Source organism: Ochotona princeps, chromosome 24 (assembly GCF_030435755.1).
Source record: "Ochotona princeps isolate mOchPri1 chromosome 24, mOchPri1.hap1, whole genome shotgun sequence".
Classification (NCBI taxonomy): Eukaryota; Metazoa; Chordata; class Mammalia; order Lagomorpha; family Ochotonidae; genus Ochotona; species Ochotona princeps.
The window spans coordinates 2,144,921-2,159,215 of NC_080855.1; the positions used below are offsets into that span (position 1 = coordinate 2,144,921).

At 43.7% G+C, this 14,295-nt stretch overlaps 2 pseudogenes; one reads left to right on the forward strand and one right to left on the reverse strand.

Annotated features, from left to right (window-relative positions):
- LOC131483223 (cytochrome P450 3A6-like) overlaps positions 1-14,295 on the reverse strand; it is a 125,844-nt pseudogene that overhangs the window by 30,136 nt on the left and 81,413 nt on the right.
- LOC105942615 (zinc finger MYND domain-containing protein 19-like) lies at positions 1,314-2,133 on the forward strand (annotated as a pseudogene).

Genomic DNA, 14,295 nt, shown 5'->3' on the forward strand with positions numbered 1-14,295 from the left:
TTGGGGAGACCACCTCTGGTCTGAAGATAGAGCTGGCAGAGTATCTTCCCTATCAATTAAAAGCCCCGGGCCCGGCGGCCGTGGCCTAGCGGCTAAAGTCCTAGCCTTGAAAGCCCCGGGATCCCATATGGGCGCCGGTTCTAATCCCGGCAGCTCCACTTCCCATCCAGCTCCCTGCTTGTGGCCTGGGGAATCAGTTGAGGATGGCCCAATGCATTGGGACACTGCACCCGCGTGGGAGAGCTGGAACAGGTTCCAGGTTCTCAGCTTCGGATCAGCGCACTTCAGCCCATTGCGGCTCACTTGGGGAGTGAATAACCAGACGGAAGATCTTCCTCTCTGTCTCTCCTCCTCTGTGCATATCTGGCTGTAATAAAATAAATAAATCTTTAAAAAAAAATTAAAAGCCCCGACATAACATCAGCAACAATTTGTAACGTTATGAGATTAACTGACATAGTATTGAGTAACCAACATGTTAAAACAAAAATGCAAGTTCTTTTCCACATCCTGTGATTCATTCATTGACATTTCAATTTTAGTTTATACACAAAGGGGTTCTACACACGTTAAAATGGCTATAGATTACTATTCAGCTATCTTGTGTCTATTTTCATTATAGTATTTAGCATTATATAGCATTGAAGCATAATTTTGCTGAACTTGCATGTTAATAAAGGAAAGCTACCATTATCTGGAAAATTATTTGGGAAACAATAATCAGAAGGGGTTTCCTCAGAACACTCAAGCTCTCTTCAAACCAAGGTAAGAAAAAATTATTAAATCTGGCCTTAAGAAACATCAATTGACATACAGAGAAGTGGCAATTAGATGTACAGATGACACCTCACAGGAAACTCTACAGGCGAGAAGAGAATGGAGAAACATATTCCAGAGTGTAAAAGGAAAAAAAAAAAGTCCATGCAGAATGAAGTATCCAGCAAAGAACTCCTTTGTCTTTAAAAATGAACTAATGTCTGAGCACAGTAGTCTCACACAGCTAAAGTCCTTGCCTTGAATGTGCTGGGATTCTATAGGGGCACTAGTTCATATCCAAGCAGCACTGATTCCCATCCAGCTCTCCGCTTGTGGCCTGCGAAGCAGTCAAGGACAGCCCAAAACCTTGGCATCCTCCAGCCATGTGGGAGACCTGGAAGAGGCTCCTGGCTCCTGGCTTTGGATGCACTCAGCTCCAGCCACTGCAGCCACTTGGAGAGTGAATCAGAAGATATAAGTTCTTCCTCTATGTCTCTCCTTTTCTCTATGTATCTGATTTACCAGTAAAACATAAATAAATCTTTAAAAATTAGAAAATGAGTGGCAGTGCACATGGCAGCAGCATGTGTCAGGTCCAGAGGGTGGCAGTGCAGCCCAAGCCTGACCCAGCCTTGTCCTGCCCAGAGCCCACCCGGGCCTGGCCCTGTCCCTCCTGGATGCTGCACCACCTCGCCTCGGGCTGGTGTCTTCCTTGGGAACAGCGCTTCAGACAGCACAGATCCGATCATGACCAGCCACAAATTGGGCATCATGTGAAGTACACACTGACCCATAAGCAGACCATCCCACTGGTGGAGAGCTACTCCTTCAAAGAACATGTGGAAATTGATATAGATGGAAATGGTGCTAAGATCACTAAGAATTTCGGGTACACCTTTGACAAGAACCAAGGCAGGGATCCTGCAGGCTCCTGTACAAGACGCTGGAAGCACCACCATGTTGGTGCCGGCCTCAAGGTGGTGCATCTAAATGCCATGACAATAAACAACCTGCAACTTGTGCCTTGAGGCTGGTGGCCCTGAGCTAAGGAGGCCTCCAGCAAGCAGAGGGAGCATAGACTGCATTTGCTCGCGATTCAGCAGCTCCCTACAGATCCCATAGATGAGCATTTCCCCAGCCTGAATGTGACCCAGTACTACAAGGCCAACGGGGACGTGGTGGAGGAAGAGAACCTGTGCACCTACTATGAGTGTCACAGTGATCAAGAAGCAGCTCCAGGAGTTCAACATCTGCAGGCACAGCCAGGGGGCCTGATACTGCAGCTCCCAGTGCCAGCAGAAGGAATGGCCATCCCACAAGAAGCATGGGCTGGAGCAAAAACACCCCTGCCTGCAGGAGCTGGAGCCCAAGATATGACTGGGGTGTGGGGCTACTTCTCGGATGTGCCATCAGACTGGCACCTGGATCTGAAGGCAAACATGAAGCATGAGGCCAGCCCACAGCTGCCAGTGTCAGGCACCCCCTGAAACCCTCATTCTATATATGTTAATATGTTTGTAAACTCATGTACAGTTTTTTGGGGATGGGAAAGTAGGGAGGGCAGAAGTGACAAACAGAATCATTTACTCTGATCCTAGGGTGACACAGGGCCATGCAGAATAAATAAATAAATAAATAAATAAATAAATAACCAATGAATGAATAAATAAATAAGAAAATGTTCTTCCATGTTAAAGAAAATCTAAACCGTAGGGCGATTTTGGAGGGTCCCCTTGATGAAACGCAACTCGCACTGGAGAGTGTATATTGAGTTTGGGGCAGAACAGATCAGGCAGGACTACAACACCTGTGAGCCTCATGTGAGCTAGATCAGGGAAAAGCCAGGCTGGGCTGCTGTTTCTACCAATGCAAGCACAAATCAAAGAGTGTTGGTTGGCCTTTGTGGCAGCATCAGCTGGCAGAGGGTGGCACTGGGGGCAAATTCTGTCAAGTTTAACTGAAGGACCACCTGGAGAGTGCATGATCCAGGTGTGAGAGTGGCCCAGTAAAGAAATAGTGAGCACCTTACTCTTGGGTTACTACTCCTACTGGAAAGCATGAAAACCAGACCTGAGGCAGGAATGGCTAGACAGAATGGAACTCGACAGCATGTTTGTGGGCTGGATAATAGGGCTGGTTAGGTTGAACTAGGCTTCAATGCCCATTGACCTATATGAGAGCTGAATGGGACAGACTGGACGACACTGTGATACATAACTGGCAAGCACGGGAACCAGGGTAGGAGACAGGCCAGGTGAGGGTTATTCGAAGTTGCCCCAACTAGGCTGCAGCTCCCACTGGTTTGTGTGAGAGCCAAGTGTGAGGTGGACAGAATCAGGCTTGACAGCAACACCCACTGGTTCAAGTGGAACACAGGACTGGAAACAGAATTGACACAGTAATCGCAACCACCAGCATATGCACAAGCTGATTGGGGCGATGGACTGTGCTGGACCCTGTACTGGTAAGCACACACAAGAAGAAATTCTGGGATCACCTCAGATAAATTTTCTCTTGGGGACCCTCCAACTGATCTGCTGGTCTCACAACCCCAACCATGAAGAGCCTATGTCAGCCAGTGAATTCTGAAGATTTCATCGTGCTTGGAATGGTGAGATTGGCAGCAATTCAGAACTATTGAACTATCAAAACTGCTTGAGGAAAAATGGCCGACCATGGAGGGTTGATGTAAAGGGGAAGGCAGAGAGAGAGGGCCAAAAAGTGCCAGAAGAAGGAGCAAGTCTAGTTAAAAATAGTATAAACAGGTGTGCGAATCCCACAGCACACTGCGAAATCAACAAGATCTACGCAAATTGGAGAATCAACCAAAAATAACAACAACAAAAAAACTAAGGCAGCGCTCAGCGGCCGGTTGAGTGGCGCCGCAGCTCGAAAACGGTGAGTTGGGAACCCAGCAGAGCAAAGGCCGGCGGGAGTTTTGAATGGCCAATTTTGGGAGATCGTTGCACAAGGCCCTGCCAGTGGCGGCTGGAGACTGCAGGAGTGCTGAAAACTCTAGCACTGGTGGCGATATTAATAACCTTGGTGGGACCCAGGCAAAGACAGGGACGGCTAAGTAACACACATTCCCCATAATGAACGCTGCGGTACCAGAAGGGCGCTAGGACCCTGAAGTGTGGTAGCCAGCAGCTACCCCAGGATCACAGCTAAACTAAATTCTGGGCCAACCCAGGCCGAAGGAAAGCAGCCGTGCCTCAGACAAAAAACCAAAGCAAAACAAAACAACAAAAAAATCCTCGGCGCTGAAACCTAAGGCCCTGAAACCTGAAACCCAGAAGGGAAACAAAAACAACTCCCTGGGCTGAAGGAAAACAAAAACCTAGGCTAGCAAGACCTCAGGCCACCCACTAGGTGGCAACAGAGGTCAAGGGTGAGAATTCAGCAACACCTTGGGCCACAAATATGAAACGCAATAAGAAAGGTAGTGACCTAGACACAGCTTCCTCCACCCCAAAAAGCCACCATAAAGCCTGGTCAATCGCAAAGATTACAGATGAAGAAATTGAAGATGTCTCTGATAAGGAGTTCAGAAAAATAATTATAAAACTCTTCAGAGACAATGAAAAACAATGGGACGAGTTGAAAGATTTTAAAAACCACATAATCACAGAAACAAAATCACTCAAAAACGAGATCCCAGACTTGAAGAATAAAGCTGAGAGCTTAGCCAACAGAATTACAGCAGCAGAAGACAGGATATCCGACTTAGAAGATTCCCAGAATGAAAGCAGGCAGATTATTAACCAACTAGAGTCACAACTACACAAGGCGACCAAGACGATCCAGGAGATGAATGACAACATCAAGAAGTCAAATATCAGAATCATGGGGCTCCCAGAAGGAGCGGAAAGAGAAATAGGCATACAACCAGTACTTGAGGAAATTATGCAGGAGACCTTCCAAAATACCTGGAACATGAGTCCAATCCAAATTCAGGAAGGCCAGAGGACTCCCCACAGGGTGGACGCAAAATGATCCTCCCCAAGACACGTGGTAATCAAGCTACCCTCCAATGAATACAAAGAAAGAATCCTTACATTTAGGGGCAGGACCATCAGAATCACTGCGGACTTCTCAGAACAGACGCTCCAGGCAAGAAGGGAGTGGAACAAAATCTTTCAAGTACTGAAAGAGAACAACTGTCAACCAAGAATACTCTACCCAGCAAAGATTTCATTTGTATACGAGAACGAAACTAGATACTTCCACAGCAAAGAGAAATTAATTAGAAGAATATGCCAACACAAAACCAACTCTACAAAATCTCCTTAGAAATGTGCTTCTCCCAGAGAAAAAGGAAGCAAGCCATAAGCAAGGATGGCAATCAGGGAGATCTCAATAAAGTCCATCCACGGAAATGACAATCAATTACCAACAACCTCAAAAACACAGGCATATGTCACGGCATAATTATAATTTCTCAATATTAACCCTCAACACAAATGGCTTAAATTCATCAATCAAAAGGCACCGATTAGCAGACTGGGTTACAAATCAGGACCCAACTATATGCTGCTTGCAAGAAACACATCTAACCAGAAGAAACTTCAAGAAACTGAAAGTGAAAGGATGGAAACAAATATTCCATGCCAATGGATGAGAAAAAAAGGCTGGCGTGGTAGTCCTATTCTCAGATGATACGGACTTCAAAGTAGCAAACATCAAAAAGGACAGGGAAGGGCGGTATATTTTCTTGAAAGGGAGGATCCAACAAGAACCAATCGTAATTCTTAACATATATGCTCCTAGCCCGGATGCACCCAGCTATGTGAAACAACTACTTTTGAACTTAAAGAGAGACATAGATGAACATACGATAATTCTGGGAGATCTGAACACCCAACTAACACCAATAGATAGATCAACGCAGCAAAAGCTCAACAGAGAAGCCACCGAACTCACACAAACAATAGAACAACTGGACCTAGTAGACATCTATAGAATATTTCATCCTAAGGCCACAGACTACACCTTCTTAACAGCAGTGAATGGCACCTTCTCCAGGATAGACCACATAATAGGACACAAAGCAAGTTTAACTAACTACAAAAATATCAGAATCATACCATGTACCTTCTCAAACCATCACAGAGTGAAACTGGAAATCAACAACTCAAAATGTCCCAGGAAACACGTAAACTCCTGGAGGCTGAACAATATGCTATTAAACGAACAATGGGTCAGAGAAGAAATTAAAGACGAGATCAAAAAATTTATGGAAACCAACGAAAACCCAGATACAAATGTCCAAAACTTATGGGACACTGCCAAAGCAGTGTTACGTTTTAAGTTTATTGCAATTAGCTTGCACGTCAAAGCCCAAGAAAGGCAACAAATGCAGGAATTAAGCACACACCTCCAGGAACTGAAAAAGCAACAGCAGAAGGACCCCACAAACAAGAGGAAACAAGAAATTATCAAAACAAGACAAGAACTAAATCAGAAAGAAATTAAAAAAACCATTCAGAAAACAAATGAATCAAAAACCTGGTTCTTTGAGAGGATAAACAAAAATCGACACCCCTTTGGCGCGATTGACAAAGAAAAAACAAGACAAAGCAAGAATTAGCAGCATCAAAGATGAAAAAGGCAACATAACAACAGACACTACTACCATTAAGGAAATAATTAGAAATTATTACAAAGAACTATATGCCAACAAATCTGATAACCACTTGGCAATGGAAAGATTCTTAGACTCCCACCACTTACCAAAACTCACCCCAGAAGCAACACAAGACCTGAATAAACTCATTACCGAATCAGAAATAGAATCAGTGATTAAAGAGCTCCCAAAAAAGAAAAGCCCAGGCCCAAATGGCTTTACCACAGAATTCTACAAAACATTCCAACCAGAGCTAACCCCAATCCTTTACAAGCTCTTCAAAACAATAGAAAAGGAAGCAGCTCTTCCAAACTCATTCTATGAAGCCAATATCACCTTAATCCCCAAACCGAATAGAGAATTAACAGAGAAGGAAAACTACAGACTGATCTCCCTGATGAATCTTGATGCTAAGATTGTCAACAAAATCCTAACCAATAGAATACAAAAAAACATCAGACAGATCATCCATCCAGACCAGGTAGGTTTCATCCAGGGAATGCAGGGATGGTTCAACATAAGGAAATCCATAAATGTGATACATCACATCCAAAAACTGAAAAACAATAACCATATAATAGTATCAATAGAAGCAGAAAAAGCCTTCGACAAAATTCAACACCACTTCATGTTAAAAACCCTAACCAGGGTGGGGATAGAAGGAACAATCCACAACATAATCAAAGCAAAATATGAAAAACCCAATGCCAGCATCATACTAAATGGAGAAAAACTGGATCCCTTCCCACTGAGATCTGGAACAAGACAAGGCTGCCCACTATCACCACTGCTATTAAATATAGTCCTAGAGGTACTTGCAGAAGCCATAAGACAAGACAAAAAATCAAAGGAATCCAAATTGGAAATGAAGAAGTCAAGCTTTCACTATTTGCAGACGACATGATTCTTAACATAGAAGAACCAAAAAGCTCAATACAAAGACTCCTAGAACTCATACGAGAATTTGGCAGAGTGGCAGGATACAAGATAAATGAACAAAAATCAACAGCCATGGTGTATGCAAACGGCCGCAAGATGGAAGAAGATCTAACCAACAAGCTACCATTCAAAATAACAGAGAACGGCATGAAATATCTGGGAATAAATTTAACCAAAAGCGTAGATGACCTTTATGAAGAAAATTACAAAACACTCAAAAAACAAATAGAACCCTCTCTCGCAATGACCATCGGGATCACTTCGAAAACCCCTCACAGCAAACAAACAATCATAGAAACTAAAAAAAAACCTAAAATAAATAGACAAACAACAGAAAGTAGAGCTTGAAATCTGACAGGAAAGAGCTGGCGTGGATTGACTCATGCCTTTCTGGGTGGGACACAAAGATTAGTCACTCCTCACCATGGTGTTGAGGATTTTCCTGCACAACCCCCACCCCCAAAAAAATGTTCTGCACCTTAAATGTTGACAAATATCTTGTTAGAGTTACAAGCCAGTCTAGATTATCCTAAAATCTGCCAAGATCAACAAAATTATACTTCAACACAACAAATGGCTAAATACTAAAATGAAATAGACACAAGACAGCTGAATGGTACCCTATAGCCTTTTCAAGGTATATAGCAGCCAGACCGGTCCTGTATATAAACTAAAATTGAAATGTCAATGAACTAATCATAGATTGTGGTTAGGACTTGTTTTTTGTTTTTTGTTTTTTGTTATTTTAACATACTGGTTACTCAAAACCATGTCAATTCCATAATATTGCAAATTGCTATTGATGTTATATTGGGACTCTTAATTGACTGTGATGGTATTCTACCAGCTCTAACTTCAGAGCAGAAATGGTCTCCCCAAGAAACTGTTCAACCCATCTGGACAATAAGTAGCTGGACTCCATGCTTAGTATATGTTTGCAAGGAAAGAATCTTGATTGAATTTGAACTGTAATGCTGCATCAAAGTGGAGAAATCCACCAGGAGAAGGGGAGGGGGAGGGATGGGGGGATTCCCAGAGCCTAAGAAACTGTCACATAATGCTAAATATTAATAAAAATATAAAAAATAAAAAACAAAAAACAAACAAACAAACAAAAAAAACAAAACTGCTTGAGAAGGACCCTAGGAGTATGACCACACTGGGAACCTGGAATGGGTGGGAGGCTGGGTGGGGCTTCTAACTTTGCCTCTCCACTTAACCCAGATACATAAAAAAAAAATAATAATATTAATGTGGAAACAATTATCTTATCTACTTTGCTGTAGTCCTTGACCCTTTATGCCCTAATCAACTATGTAAAGATTGTCAAATTAAAAGAATTTTTAAAAAATAAAAATAAAATGAAAAGCTAAAACAATGTGCCTTTTCCAAATCTGCTCTAGAAATGATGCTTAAAGATGTTCTCTTGACATAGAAAAGGAATACCACCCACTAAAACCAAAGACAGATGTGAAGAACATATCAGTAAAAGAACAAGAAAAGACTACATCAATGAACAATCCATTGCTAAAGTGACAGGAACAAATACACATCCATTTATACTAACACTCAATGTAAATGGCTTAAGCCCATCAATCAGATGTCATAGAGTAGTAGAGTAAATATAAAAAATAAAACTGGGCCTGGCGCAGTGGCATAATGGCTTAATCCACACCTTGAGTGCACCAGGAACATATATGGGCAAGGGTTCTAAACCTGGCGGACCCGCGTCCCATCCATCACCCTGCTTGTGGCCTGAGAAAGCAGTCAAAGATGGCCCAAAACCTTGGGAGCATGCACTGTCATGGGAGACTGAGAAGAAGCTCTGAGCTCCTGGCTTTGGATCGGCTCAGCTCCAGTTGTTGTGGTCACTTTGAGAATGAAACTTTAGCACATGGACTTTGATTTTTGGGTTTGTATTTTCATTTCTTCAAACTAGTTTTTTTTCTCAGATTCACTGATTCATAGGTCATACAGTAACATCATTTTTTTTATCATGGCTCTTGATTTTTTTTGTCATTTCTTCAGCGACACATGAGTCATTCAATATCATGTTATTTAACATTATGAAACTGTAAATTTCTACTTCTTCTGTTGTTGATTTTCTTTTGTGGCTTTTCCTTTAATGGAATTTATACTAACTAATGGAGACTAGTTAGTACAGTAATATCATCAAAATGTCTGTATAAATCAAATTTTCATATAAATGAATAACAATGAACAAAAGTTTCATATTCAATATAATCCCAAATATAATCCCAAATAGATACAACTTTCTTCTCAGATCTGCATAAAATGATCTGAACTTCACATGCAGGGGGACCAACACAGAGGAAAATCAAGCCACCCCTTCACGTGCAGTGCCAGCACTCCATATGAACACCAGTTCATGTCTCAGCTGCTCTACCTACTATTCAGAGATCCATAAGATCTGTGAAAGCAGTGGAGAATGGCATAAGCCTTTGGGCCCTTGAACTCACAGGGGAAACCAAAATAGGCTGCTAGCTCCTGACTTCCGTCTCAGGTATGACAGTTATCCTGGAAGTGAACCAACAGATGGAAGATATCTCTTTGTCTCTACTTCTCTGTTTCTGCATATAAAATAAATATATCTTTTAAAAAACATTCATAATTAACTAATCATCCACTAGCAAGCACCAGGTTCCTATATGCGCACAATTTATCATGGCTGTTCCATTACCAATCCAGCTCCCTGCTTATGGAGTAGAGAAGCAGCAGAGGTTGGCCTAAAGCTTTGGGACCCTGCAACCGTAGGAAGACCCATAAGAAGTTCTTGCAACCCAACTTCAAACTGGCTCAGCTCTGACTGTTGTGACCATTCAGGAATGAAACAGGACATGAAAAATCTGTCTCTCTCTGGCCTGTAAATCTGCTTTTCAAATATTGAAAAAAAAAAACTAAATCTTTTACAAAAGATGGGTTCAGGCACAAACATAGACATTGAATGAAGAACAGAATAGACACCCTAGAAAGAGACCTACACATCAGGTCAACTACTTACAAGTTACTATGATTTACACATATCTCCTGTCTGCTTGTGGGACTGCCTCACTCTCTTCAGTCATTTGAATATTAAGCAATGACCTCAACTGAAATTGTGAAATTGAAGAGGTTCAGGCTGTAATAAAACATTATTCAAGTTGAGAATATGAACTGGTTTCCCCAGCAACAAGAAGGACAACTCACATTAACATGATCAGAAACTACATTTTCCAAAGAAAATGTCCTGTGAAAGCTAACTGAAATATTATGCCCACTCCATACCGTCTGCAGGATGTCAATCAATGAGATCCAAAAGGTTATAAAGTTTTCCATGTGAATTCATTTGTATCTTACATAATCCTGGAAATTATACACTGTAGGTGTTCTTGAACAAAAATTGCACTTTCCAAGGTAAATTCAACACCAAATACTCAATTTGATCTTTAGTGAGAATTTCTCATTAACTTTAATGATTATTTATTATTGGTATATCTGTAGGAAATTCACTGATAATTATGTAATATTAAGTCTTATAGCACAGATTAACTTCATTTTTTATAATTGTTCCTAGGATTTATTTTATTTATTTGATAGGCAGTGTTTTAGAGACTGATCTTCCTTTTGCCTATTCATTCCCCAAATTTTCACAACACCTGGGGTTGAGCCAGGGCAAAGCTTGGAGTCAGGAAGTCCATATGGCTTCCCCAAGTGAGTGATAGAGGCTCAAGCACTTGACCTTCACCACCATTTTTCAAGTTGTGTTTGCAGGGACCTGCATTGTAATAGAAGAGTTGGGAGTCCAACTCTTGCCTTTATATGAGATGCCAATGTCACAGGTATCAGATCACACTACTGTGAATCAACAAGGGGCTCATTCACTTATTTAAATGGCTCAGTTATAAGATAGTTCTTTTAGTCCAACTCCATTTCTGAAGCCAAAACAGCTATTGCAACATTTGGGAATTGAATCAGCAGGTGATTATAAATTAAAATGATGTTGACTTCTCTGAAAACCATAAGGTTTATTAACTTGAAATAAACCAGGTCACTGGAGTTCTTCTCAAGTTAAGGGTACTTATTCCAAACTGTTATACATATATATACACACACATATTGTGTGTAGATATGTATGTGGATATTCATATATTTAGAGAGATATCCTGGTGTTTGCAATTATTTTATCTGGACATTTAAATCTATGCTGGGAAACAAATCTGGGTTACAGGAACAGCGACAATGCAGAGGGAAGTGAACAGAGACCTAGCCAGCACCATGAGCATCCTCAACAAGACCAAGAGTGAGACATTGCCCGAGGGGCTGCTGAAGCAGCAGGAGGAGCAATTTAACAGGGACCCCACTTGGTGCACACACAATTGGTCAATAACTGCACACAGGTGCTCATCAACTGCCATGACAAGAAGCTGCTGGGGTGTTCAACTGCAGGGCTAGGGTGAAAGCAGCCCTCAGAAGTGTGGCAACTGCAGGAGTTACCTGAACCTGGTCAGACACAATGCTTGGGACTCTGGCCATGGACACCATTGCCACATGGAGAGGGATTCCTGAGCTTTTCGGAAAAGCTCCATGGTGAGTACTCCATGAGGGAATCTCGGGGATGGGATTAGGCCATTGGCCCCGCCCTTCCTCCACCACCTTGTGGCAGGAAGAAACTAGGGGGTGGGTGTTCAAATGCAAGGTTTGGGTGAAAGCAGCCCTCAACAATGTGGCAACTGCATGGTGTTGCCTGAGCCGGGTCAGACACAATGCTTCGGACTATAGCCTTGGACACCATTGCCACACAATGAGCGAGTCCTGGACTTTGGGCAGCCAGCATATAAAGTGCTGCCAGGCTTTGCCTGCTGGCCACCCAGCAACAAGCTCTCGGGTTTTGGGGTATGCAATTGTTACCTAGAGACATTCTTGGATTAAGACCAACGTGAGTGTAGGTCAGGGAGGAATCCTGTGTGATTTCCAATGATGGGATCACTGAACTTGCTGGCAAGCATGGGGACTGAGACATGGTGGTTTGGAGGGGAAAGTCCATGTGATCTGCTTGGGTTAGACTGATTCATCAGCCCACATGGGAGTCCTGAGATGGGCAGTTAGCATACAACATCACTGACTGCCACACGCCAGTCCACATGAAAGCTATGGCTGAGGGTTTGTCTGGCAGTGATAGATTCCAGTACGTGACCGAGTGTTGGAACAGGGGATGGGTCACATTAGGAAGGGTCGTGATACCAACCAGAATGTGATAAAACCAGGTCCGGGGGTAGATTATTTGGGGGAGAAGTGGGCCCAACCCTGTGGAAACACAACCACTGCTGGTCAGCTTAAGAGTTGAGGTGGTGATGGGCTGAGCTAGGAGTGACCATGGAACCCACCAACACTCACGGGTGCTGGGGCTGGAAACAGGCTAGGAAGGTCCAGGCTGCAGTACCTGCACATGCATTCTACCACAGGGTATGAGGCAGGCCAGGCCTCAACATCATCCAGCTCATAGACCAAGCTCAAATGCCAAGATGGAGGGGCAGGGTGTGTCAGGCAAGAACCTAGCACCTTCTGGAGCATGTAAGATCTGGGTCAGGGAATGGGCCAAATGCGGGAACATAAGAAATTGGTGGACCTTTTGGGGGTCACAGTTCCCACTGGTGAGCACATGTTGCAGGTATAGGTGTTGGGTAGCCTGAGCAGGGTAACTCCAAATTTGGGCTAAGACGTGGGGTGGTTTTAGAAGGGTGCGACCCAGCATGGCAAAGCCTACTTTATCTTACCTCACTGGCAACAGCAGAAACCAGGATGGAGTACAGGTCAAGCTCAGCTAGACAGTCACACCTACTAGGTTACATGAGACTGGGAGGGGAGCAGATGGATCAGGGCCAGGTTCCAGCACCTGCCAGTGAGTTGTGGGACTTTGTTTAGACTGGGTCAGGCCAGGCTATAGCCTCCAAAGGCAAAGGTCATGACAGGTGAGGGAATAGGCCAAGCTGAGTCAGAGCAACCACTGCCACGTGCAAGATCTATAGCTGGGAACACACCTAGTTGTGAAGCTAAGGGGATGCCCTGGCTGGGTTTTGGTTCCCACTGGTAATCACAGGGCTGGGATGGGAGCCGCATTCTGGTCTGGACATCATTGCAGTATAGCTTGGCACAAGTGTGGATGGGGGCTGAGTTTGCCGGACTGGACTAGACCCCATCACCCAATGCTGCTGTTAAGGACCAGGGTAAATAAAGGACGGGCTAGGCTAGGTCTTTGCCCTGATGAATCGGGTGTGAGCTGTGTCTGGGTGTGGACCAGGCTAGACTGGGCTGTAACACCCAACAATAATAAACAGAATGGTTTGAAGGCTAGTCAGGAAAGGCCATTGTTCCTGCTAGAACAGTAGGTAGAATGAGCAGGGCTGGCTCTTAGACCCACCCGTGTGCATGAGATCTCATGTTGGGAGAGGTTCAGAGCGAGGAGCCTTGGAAACTCCTCTGTCAGGACACAGTCCATTCAGGTGAGTGAAATTTGAGCATCAGCATGGAGTGGGAGTTGGGCCTGGTCTAGCCACAAAACACTAGTGCACATGAAGGTTTGGACTTGGTGCCAGTTGGGTTGGCTTTAACCCCCACCAACCTGAGCTAGAATTGGAGGTGGGCCAGGTGGGGCCAGGCCATGTTACAACATCCCCAATAGCAAAAACTGGGGTGAGGCAGGTCATGACAGACAGGGCTGCAGCACCCAACCAGCACTCACTCACAAGACACTGGGGAAGGGGCAAAGCTGGTAGGGGGAATATGGAGGAGTCCCCTTCTGAATCAACACTACCAATGGAAAGCATGAGTTGGGATTTGGGCAGACCAAACCAGGCATGTCTACAAAAACTCTAGAGTTATAGACCTCACCCAGCCCATTCTACACCCTCTCATGAAGTCCAGTGGTGCTGAATTCTAGCCTAGTCTTGCATACCCCAGGCCCAGGTCACAGCTAT